The sequence below is a fragment of the Opisthocomus hoazin genome, chromosome 8 (assembly GCF_030867145.1).
Source record: "Opisthocomus hoazin isolate bOpiHoa1 chromosome 8, bOpiHoa1.hap1, whole genome shotgun sequence".
Taxonomy (NCBI): domain Eukaryota; kingdom Metazoa; phylum Chordata; class Aves; order Opisthocomiformes; family Opisthocomidae; genus Opisthocomus; species Opisthocomus hoazin.
The window spans coordinates 70,462,082-70,470,565 of NC_134421.1; positions in this window are offsets into that span (position 1 = coordinate 70,462,082).

Here is an 8,484-nt window from a genome sequence, read left to right on the forward strand (position 1 = left end):
AAGGTCTCCCCTGATGTCCTGAAGCATGAGGTCAGGCTTTTGTAGCTCAAGCTCAGCCTGAGTTACTCCAGCAATAATTTGAAGGATTGCTCTTGATACTGTAAGAAGAGGCTTGGATCGAAAAGACTACATAAAAAAGTTCTGAGCCTCATTAGGAGCAAAAACCAAGGCACAAACCTGTATTCTGCAGAGGATAAAAGGGTCAGCTTTAATAATTTATGGTCAAGGAGGAAAAACTCATTCTATTTTCTATTTCTTTAGCCTGGCTAATGCAAAATGCATCCTGACCTTTCTGCATTCAGCTTTTCATTTTCTCACTCTCTACTTCCTTCCTGAGGACCACACCAATCTTCTCACTCATACACGAACATTTCTTGGTTAGCGGTTAGATTTAGAAACCTCCAAGACACTCTAGCTGAAGAAATTTTCTAAGTATTTCCTACTACTACTATTTGCGTTTAGAAGTTGTTCTTTTCTACATTTCTGTAAGGAATCCTCAAAAGCTGTACAGTTCAGAAGTTTTTTTTACTCCCAGGGAAAAGGCACAAGATTAAGATCATCTAGGAACTGAAATGCAACCGTTTACATTTATTTCTGTGGCATAGTATTTAGCCCCAATTCTTGGAACATCTACAACAGCTTCCTATAAGGTGGTAAATTCAGAGCTGACTCAACAAAATTCATACAGCTGAGATTAACTGTGCCTTCACTGAACTCGGGGAAGGCACTGAACTGTGCCTTCCTAAACCGAAGCATCTACCCCGCTCATAAAACTAAAGAAGATGTAGAAAGCTGCCTTATGACATGTAGCAAAAAGATTTCTAATGGTGGTCTTCAACCATTGGAAGTTCACTTGTTAATACAGGGGCTGAAGATGGGATGGGAATAGTATAATGTAACAGTCCATGCTTTAAAACTTGCTGGAGGTCAGGTTTGTCTCCTCTGGTTTTAGATGCCTAGAATACATGGTATCTGTGTGTGACTTTTTCACCTAGATCCTCTCTGTTTTTAACAAGGAAAAACAAGCACTTACAGTGCATGTTCCATCTGACCTGTTTAAAACATCTTTCTAAGATACACCGCTGCCCTAGTTGAGTCTACTTGTCTTCATTGACCCTAAAAGGAGTCTAGACAGCCAGCTCAGGTGTTTGTCTCTCATGTGAGTCTCCAAAGATGTTATGACTCTTGCCTTTCGAGTCTAATTATCAGATAGGGAAGAAAGCCTTCTTGGTTAGACAAAGGAAGATATTACAAATCCAATGTCTGAGATGGATATCATGTAGAGTTTTTGTCTGACTTTTATGGCAACAATGACATTATGTTATGCAAAATGTGTGTTTGTTCATTTAGTCTTAGACACCAGCACAGTCACAGACCCCTTTAAAACTGAAGACCAAGCACTTTCTCTGGGCTAAAGAAGATGTAATTGGTACGAAAACCAGACTCCGAGACTGCCTGGAGATGGGTTAGATGGCAAACAAGAGATAATTATATTGCAGAAGGACTTTGTCTGACTATAAATTACGGAGTTAGAGCACTGCTTGCAGCTTTCTGGGCTGTGGATCTGGAAAATGAAGGGGAAGAGCACGATCCTTAACAGACTCTAGACTCTAGTGCTAGAAGAAAACTTGAGGAGTTGTCTAGGCACAACCACCTCCAGCTCTATCACTGCTGAAGACTGCTATCTTGTCCCCTTCTCTATCATCATTCCTCAGACAGTCTGAAGTTATGCAGTCTTTCCTTTTAGATCATGTTTTCTAGACTCCCTTATCATTCTCATTGCTTTCCTGTGAACTGTCTTCCAGTGTTCTATTTTTTTCTTAATGTGAGGTGCTCACAACTGGGCACAGCATCCATGGCTTTATTGTCTCAGCGTAAAACAAGGTCTGCTTTGAATGTTTTATACATTTCAGAATTAGATTTACATTTCTCATGTGTAACATTGCCAGTTGGTCTTCTGCATGTGAGCCCTAGTTCATTCTTGGAAGAACAGCTATCTGATCAGTAATGCGACTACTCCGTTTCACAGCTTGTTTTATTCTGTCTACATATAACACTTGCACTTGTTCTTTAAGTCACGTCTTATTTTTTTTGTCCAGTGTATTGAGGTCACTTTGAATTCCCTTCCTGCCCTCTAATATATGCGTGGTCTCTCCTGGCTTAGCAGCTTCTGCAAATGCAGTAAAGATTGTCGATATTCATCATTCAGGTAACTGTTGAAAATACTGAATAGCTTAAGACCCACATTATAACCCAGGAAACACCTTTCAATACATCCTTCTCTTCTGACAGTTAATTGGTGCCACTCAATAAGCTCTTCCATTTGACACAGTTTTGAACCCTTTTAAGGGCACTTTCTTTTCAGGGATTTTCCAGTCCATTTTGTACTTACCTTGTAATTCAACTAGGTTATATTTCTCTAACTTCACAGATAGTATAAAAATTCTTTCTAAAGTCAAGCAGAGACAGGGTGTCATGGGTAAGGAGCTCACTACAGAGGCAGTCTTAAGACTTGTGCACTTTACAGGATTAAATATACTTGATTAAGTACAACTTGATGGTAATAAAAAGGAGAAGGGAAGTAGCAAATACAATCACACAATAATATACTTCATTTATCAGTCTATTTTAAGGTCCCGATTTTTTCTGCTTGGGCCAGAGAAATGATGATTGCAAGTAAGAATATCTATAGAAGAAAGTTATCTGTACTATGCAGCTGTATTTGCATTAAAGAACCCAATCTAGGCATTGCTGTCGTAATGAAGTGGCAGTATTCACGGCGTGGAAACTAAATCTATCCAGAGAATTTTTCACGTAAGCTGGAAGCTCAGCAGACAGTACGTCTGAGGAGAATAAGTTTAAAAATTAAGTCTCCTCCAGATCTGCTCATTAGACACAGTTTTATTGTAATAATAATGTGCTTAGTCTTTGATTGCCGCAGGGAAATACTAGGGGATGTTTCAGCTGTTGCTGCATACTAATCTGATGGTTTTGGAGAACACCACCAACAGCCAAATAAACCAACACCATGTTGGGTGCTGTCACTGGGAACAGGACAGAGAAGATCATTTTGCTGCCATATAAAATATTGGTGGGCCTATATGTAAGGTAGCTGGTGCCATTGTGGTCTCTGCATCTCAAAAAGCATGTAGAGGAATCGGAGAAAGTCCAGAGAAGGGCAGCTAAAATAATCATAGGGATGGAGCAGTTGCCTTACTAGAAGAGATGGCAAAGGTCTAACACTGTTCAACATGGAGAGGGGGAGGACGTGAGCAGGTTAATGTATCATGGAGGTGAGGGATACGGTGAATGCAGAGCATTAGCCACCGAATCCTACAATAACAGAACTAGGAGACATTTACTAGGATATCAGTTTAAAACAGATAGAAGGAGGCCCTTGTTTGCCCAATGGATAGTGAACTCCTTTAGCTTGCTGCCAGAGGACGTTGTGGAGACCAACAGTATTGGCAGGTTTAAATGGGGATGACAACATTGATGGACAGAAGGTCCATAAATAGATCCAAAAGGCATTGGCAGAGATGCAACCTTTAAAACAACAGCTGTGGACACCTGGGGAAATGAGGCCATTGGAAGTAGCCTGGTTCAAGCGTGTTCCTGGACTAGCATCTCCTGCTGCAATTGCTGGAGGCAAAAGTCTTGGCTAGATACACTATTGGCCTGATCCAGGAAGGCTGTTCTCATGTTTCTTGTACTAATTTGTATAAACTTTTAGGTTTTGGAGCTTGCACTCACTGACCTGTGAGGGTGGCTGGGTTTTGTGTTTTTTTCTTTCACACAGAAAGATCTTTAGGGACCGTGCACTGCACTGGAGTCTTCATGTTAGCCTGTTCTTGCATATGCAGCTCAGAGCTCTTTGTCCAACAGAGAGTTTGATTCAAAGCATTTTGTGTTTCAGAAAACCAGGAAATTTCCTATACCACAGAATCATAGAACCATAGAATAGTTTGGGTTAGAAGGGACCTTTAAAGGCCATCTAGTAAGCAGCGACATCTTCAACTGGATCAGGTTGCTCAGGGCCCCATCCAGCCTAAACTTGAATGTTTCCAGGGATGGGGCATCAACCACCTCTCTGGGCAGCCTGTTCCAGTGTTTCACCACCCTCATTGTAAAAAACTGTTTCCTTATATCTCGTCTAAATCGACCTTCTTTTAGTTTAAAAGCATTACCCCTTGTCCTGTCACAACAGGCCTTGGTAAAAAGTTCGTTCCCATCTTTTTTATAAGCCCCAGGGCTTTCCCATACCTTTATATGTCTCTGTGGATATGAACTAAAGGCCTATACTCTTAATCTAATAGCAGTGAGCCATAGCATAACAAATATCCATGGGGAAAGCTATAGTGAGAAGTGTGGTAAACACAGAGGAAGGATAGCTGTAGATTCTTGCTCTCCACTTTGGACTGGAGGATGAAACCCTCCTGGTACCTGATGAAGGGTAGGAATATACCAGGTACTTTTCAATGCACACATCTTAGGAAAAATTTCTTTACTGAAAGAGTGGTCAGGCATTGGAACAGGCTGCCCATGGAGGTGGTGGAGTCACCATCCCTGGAGGTGTTTAAAAAACATGTAGAAGTGGCCCTTTAGGACATGGTTTAGTAGGCATGGTGGTGTTGGGTGGATGGTTGGACTTGATGATCTTAGAGGTCTTTTCCAACCTGTGATTCTATGATTCTATGAAAGCCTGTTCTTAGTCACTACATAAGCAATTTAAATTATCTTTCGAAATTCAGTAGATTTTCAAGGTGGATTCATCTCATCCAGCTGTAGCTGCCTAAAAGGCCTGTGTTTGGTTTGAACTAGTTATGCTGGTTTAACACTTGTCTGCAGCTGGGAGGGAGAGAATTTTGTATGTGTGATTCATGCCATAGATGTAGCTGTCCAGAAGAGGAGGTGAATCACTCTCTAGATGCACTTGTTGACCCTCACTATTGACTCAAGGGGAAACCTTGACAACTATGTTGACCATACAATGCTCTCTTGACTTGAACCTAAATCTTTGTTGAACTTGCAAATACGCTCCATTTAAGATGCAAAATTAATGTGCCACATGTCAGGTCTGTCTCAATTTTTACGGGAAATAAAAAGTAGTTAAAACCAGTTTGGCCACAGTAAATAATGAGGTTGGGTGAAAAATTTCTGATGAAAATTTTAGCACTTGGTATAACCAGGGCTTCCCCATACCTTTGCTTTGCAGCAGAGCTGGATGCAGCTGTGAAGGATGGGAAGGGCACTTGTGCATGGTATCTTTAATTACTTTTCTTGAAAATACTAAGCATGATCCTTTAAGTAATCTGTAAAGAAAGGCAGGAGTGGCCTATTTAAGTGTAAAACCTAGCTATCTGAGCTTCAGCTGTTCAGTACAGCGTAGCATTGTATCCCATGCATAAGGTGAAACTCCAAATACGTTTCCTCCCAAGCAAAAACATAAATAATGCGAGTTAACAACCATCGTTACCATAATTTCAAGGGCATGTAAGCAATACACTGATTAACAGTGTTTAGTTAGCTATTAGAACCATCTCCTACTTCCACAGGCAAGGTCCATGTGAAGTGGTGTTCCCAGGAATAGAAGGTTCATGTAAGAGTGATTCACAACAGAAAAGCTGAATTAAAGAAAGTGAAGACAAAACTTGCTTATTTTAGCGAGTCATGTGGTTATTTACCACTGCTTTGAACTGGACAGTGTTGCAATAAGATCATTGTGTTGCCCTTTCTTTAATTTGGCTTGGTTTTGCCTGCAATGTAATTGGATTTATAAAACAAGAAATACCCAACTGAAAATTTAATACTGCTTTGCTTTATTTGAGACGGTAATGTAAAGGGGCCAAGTCTCCCAGGTCTCGGGAGGTCTTGATACAGGCATGTATGAATTTTTCTTTTCTCTTCGGCTTCTGAGGAGGCTGGAAAGTTGGGCAGAGAGGAACCTGATGAAGTTCAACAAGGGCAAGTGCAGGGTCCTGCACCTGGGGAGGAACAACCCCATGCACCAGTACAGGCTTGGGGTGGACATGCTGGAGAGCAGCTCTGTGGAGAGGGACCTGGGTGTCCTGGTGGACAACAGGTTTACCATGAGCCAGCAGTGTGCCCTGGCTGCCAAGAAGGCCAATGGGATCCTGGGGTGCATCAAGAAGAGTGTGGCCAGTAGGTCGAGGGAGGTTCTCCTTCCCCTCTACTCTGCCCTAGTGAGGCCCCATCTGGAGTACTGTGTCCAGTTCTAGGCTCCCCACTTCAAGAAAGATGAGGAGCTACTGGAGAGAGTCCAGCAGAGAGCTGCAAGGATGATGAGGGGACTGGAGCATCTCCCCTACGAGGAGAGGCTGAGGGAGCTGGGCTTGTTCAGCCTGAAGAAGAGAAGGCTGCGGGGGGATGTTATAAATGCCTACAAATATCTGCAGGGTGGGTGTCAGGAGGACGGGGCCAAACTCTTCCCAGTGGTGCCCAGTGACAGGACAAGGGGCAATGGGCACAAACTGAAACAGAGGAAGTTCCAGCTGAACATGAGGAAGAACTTCTTCCATCTGAGGGTGACGGAACACTGGTACAGGCTGCCCAGGGAGGTTGTGGAGTCTCCTTCTCTGAAGATATTCAAGACCCGCCTGGACAAGGTCCTGTGCAGCCTGCTGTGGGTGACCCTGCTTCGGCAGGGGGGTTGGACTAGATGACCCACAGCGGTCCCTTCCAACCTCAAACATTCTGTGATTCTGTGATTCTGCACTGTAAAACGAGCTTACAGCCTCCATTACTCAGACCTCCAGACCAAATGAGTTTGTACACAGTTTTAAAAGCACTTGCAGGATTTCAAAAGGCCCTTGTCAAACCTAGACCTAAAGAATGTTGGAGCTGTGTCTGTGTTTTACTCCCTGGCAACTCCATTTCTGCATCTTTCTTGCTCTTGTGGTGTTGTATAAAAATAATCTATGTAATCTTATCTGTGGTGACCTTGACCATGTGATGGTCTCTTTTCCTCCCAGCTCTCTGCTGAAAGAGAAGACTTCTCTGAGCAGCACAACTCTGATGATCAATGGTAGAAAGTCAACAAGCAACAGAGACACCAGCACCTTCTTTTGCTCCTATACTTTCCTAGATGCTCAAGACCCTCCTATTTCTCTCCATCACTTTCCAGGTTCCCACCGAGTTTTCATATCACTTCACCTCCTTTATTGCCACACACCTCTGTTGCTCTGATGTTAATCATCTAAATTTTAATGCTAACTGTGGGATTTTTTACTCATAAAACCCTGTTTTTTCTGTGCCTAGATAACTTTCCGCTTTGCTGGGTGTCTCTGTTCTCACCCTCCCCTCCTCTGCCTCGCTCTGCTTTGGGTCAGTTGCTTGCAAAAGCAGCACTGGTTTTTCCTGGAATCATTCAGAAGCTGACCTGTTTCACAAAGCTGACCTAACTAATTGCTCTCACGAGCGGTAACCGTGTTTTTTCTGACCTTTAAAAGGTCTGAATACTGAGTTACAGGTCTTTCTGATGTGAACTGTGCTTGTAGCAATGAACCACCTGGGGTCACCGTTCCTTCCAGTACAACAACTGACTGTACATTGCATGTCCTTGCTAGGATAAAAACTCATAATTTCTAATAAAATCTTAGCGGCTATTATCCACCTAAGTGAGATTTGCTGCTTGAAAGCAAATGGCTGCTTGAAAGAGGGAGCACGTCTCTGCTCACCTGATGAAAAAAAGACCTTTTTTCAGCAAAAGGAAAGATTCAGCTTGTTGAGAATCTAAGTCTGCAGTCCAAACTGCTGCCCTCTGCCCAGAGTTTGCAGTCGTTAATTGACTGTCAGGATTCTGAATAGCTGAGAGAGGCAGACTGAGCTGAAGGACTGCAGAAAAGGCCCCCCCCATCTCTGTCTCCATCATGCAAATAGCTAAGAAATTAAATAGCTTGACAAGGCCAGAAGTACAAGGAGATGTTGGAGAGTAAATCCTTGCACCTCCAAAGAAAAGACCATGTTTAGTAGGAGAAGAACAAATTGTGATTAAATGTCTGGGATTTCTTTCTGGGCAATGTAACAAATGTGTTTTACCAACCCAGATGGCTGCAGTTCTGTATATGTAGTTGCATATCTCCAGGTATCTTGGGAAAGGTGATGAACTGGGGTCTAAGACTTGCAGACAGATGTTTCAAGAGCAAATCTATCCAAGTCCTTCAGTAAGCTTTGGCATGAGTGTTTCCTGTTATGCTATTAAATATTGAAGATGATTTTGTACTAAAGCAAAGGCAGTAAATATCGGTGGAGCATGGAGCAGCCCAGGGTGAGCAAAGCACGTTACCCACAGCAGTTGCTCCAGAATTCTTACTTGTTCCCTGTGCCCTGTTCCATTTAGGTTTGGGCAGTAACCTCCTGGCCAAAGCCTCTGTGCCAACAGACCCTCCAAGAGCACTTGGCACCTGCATCAGTGAGGCTGCACAAAAGCTTTCATGAAAAGGGCAAAGGGAGATTCATCAAGAG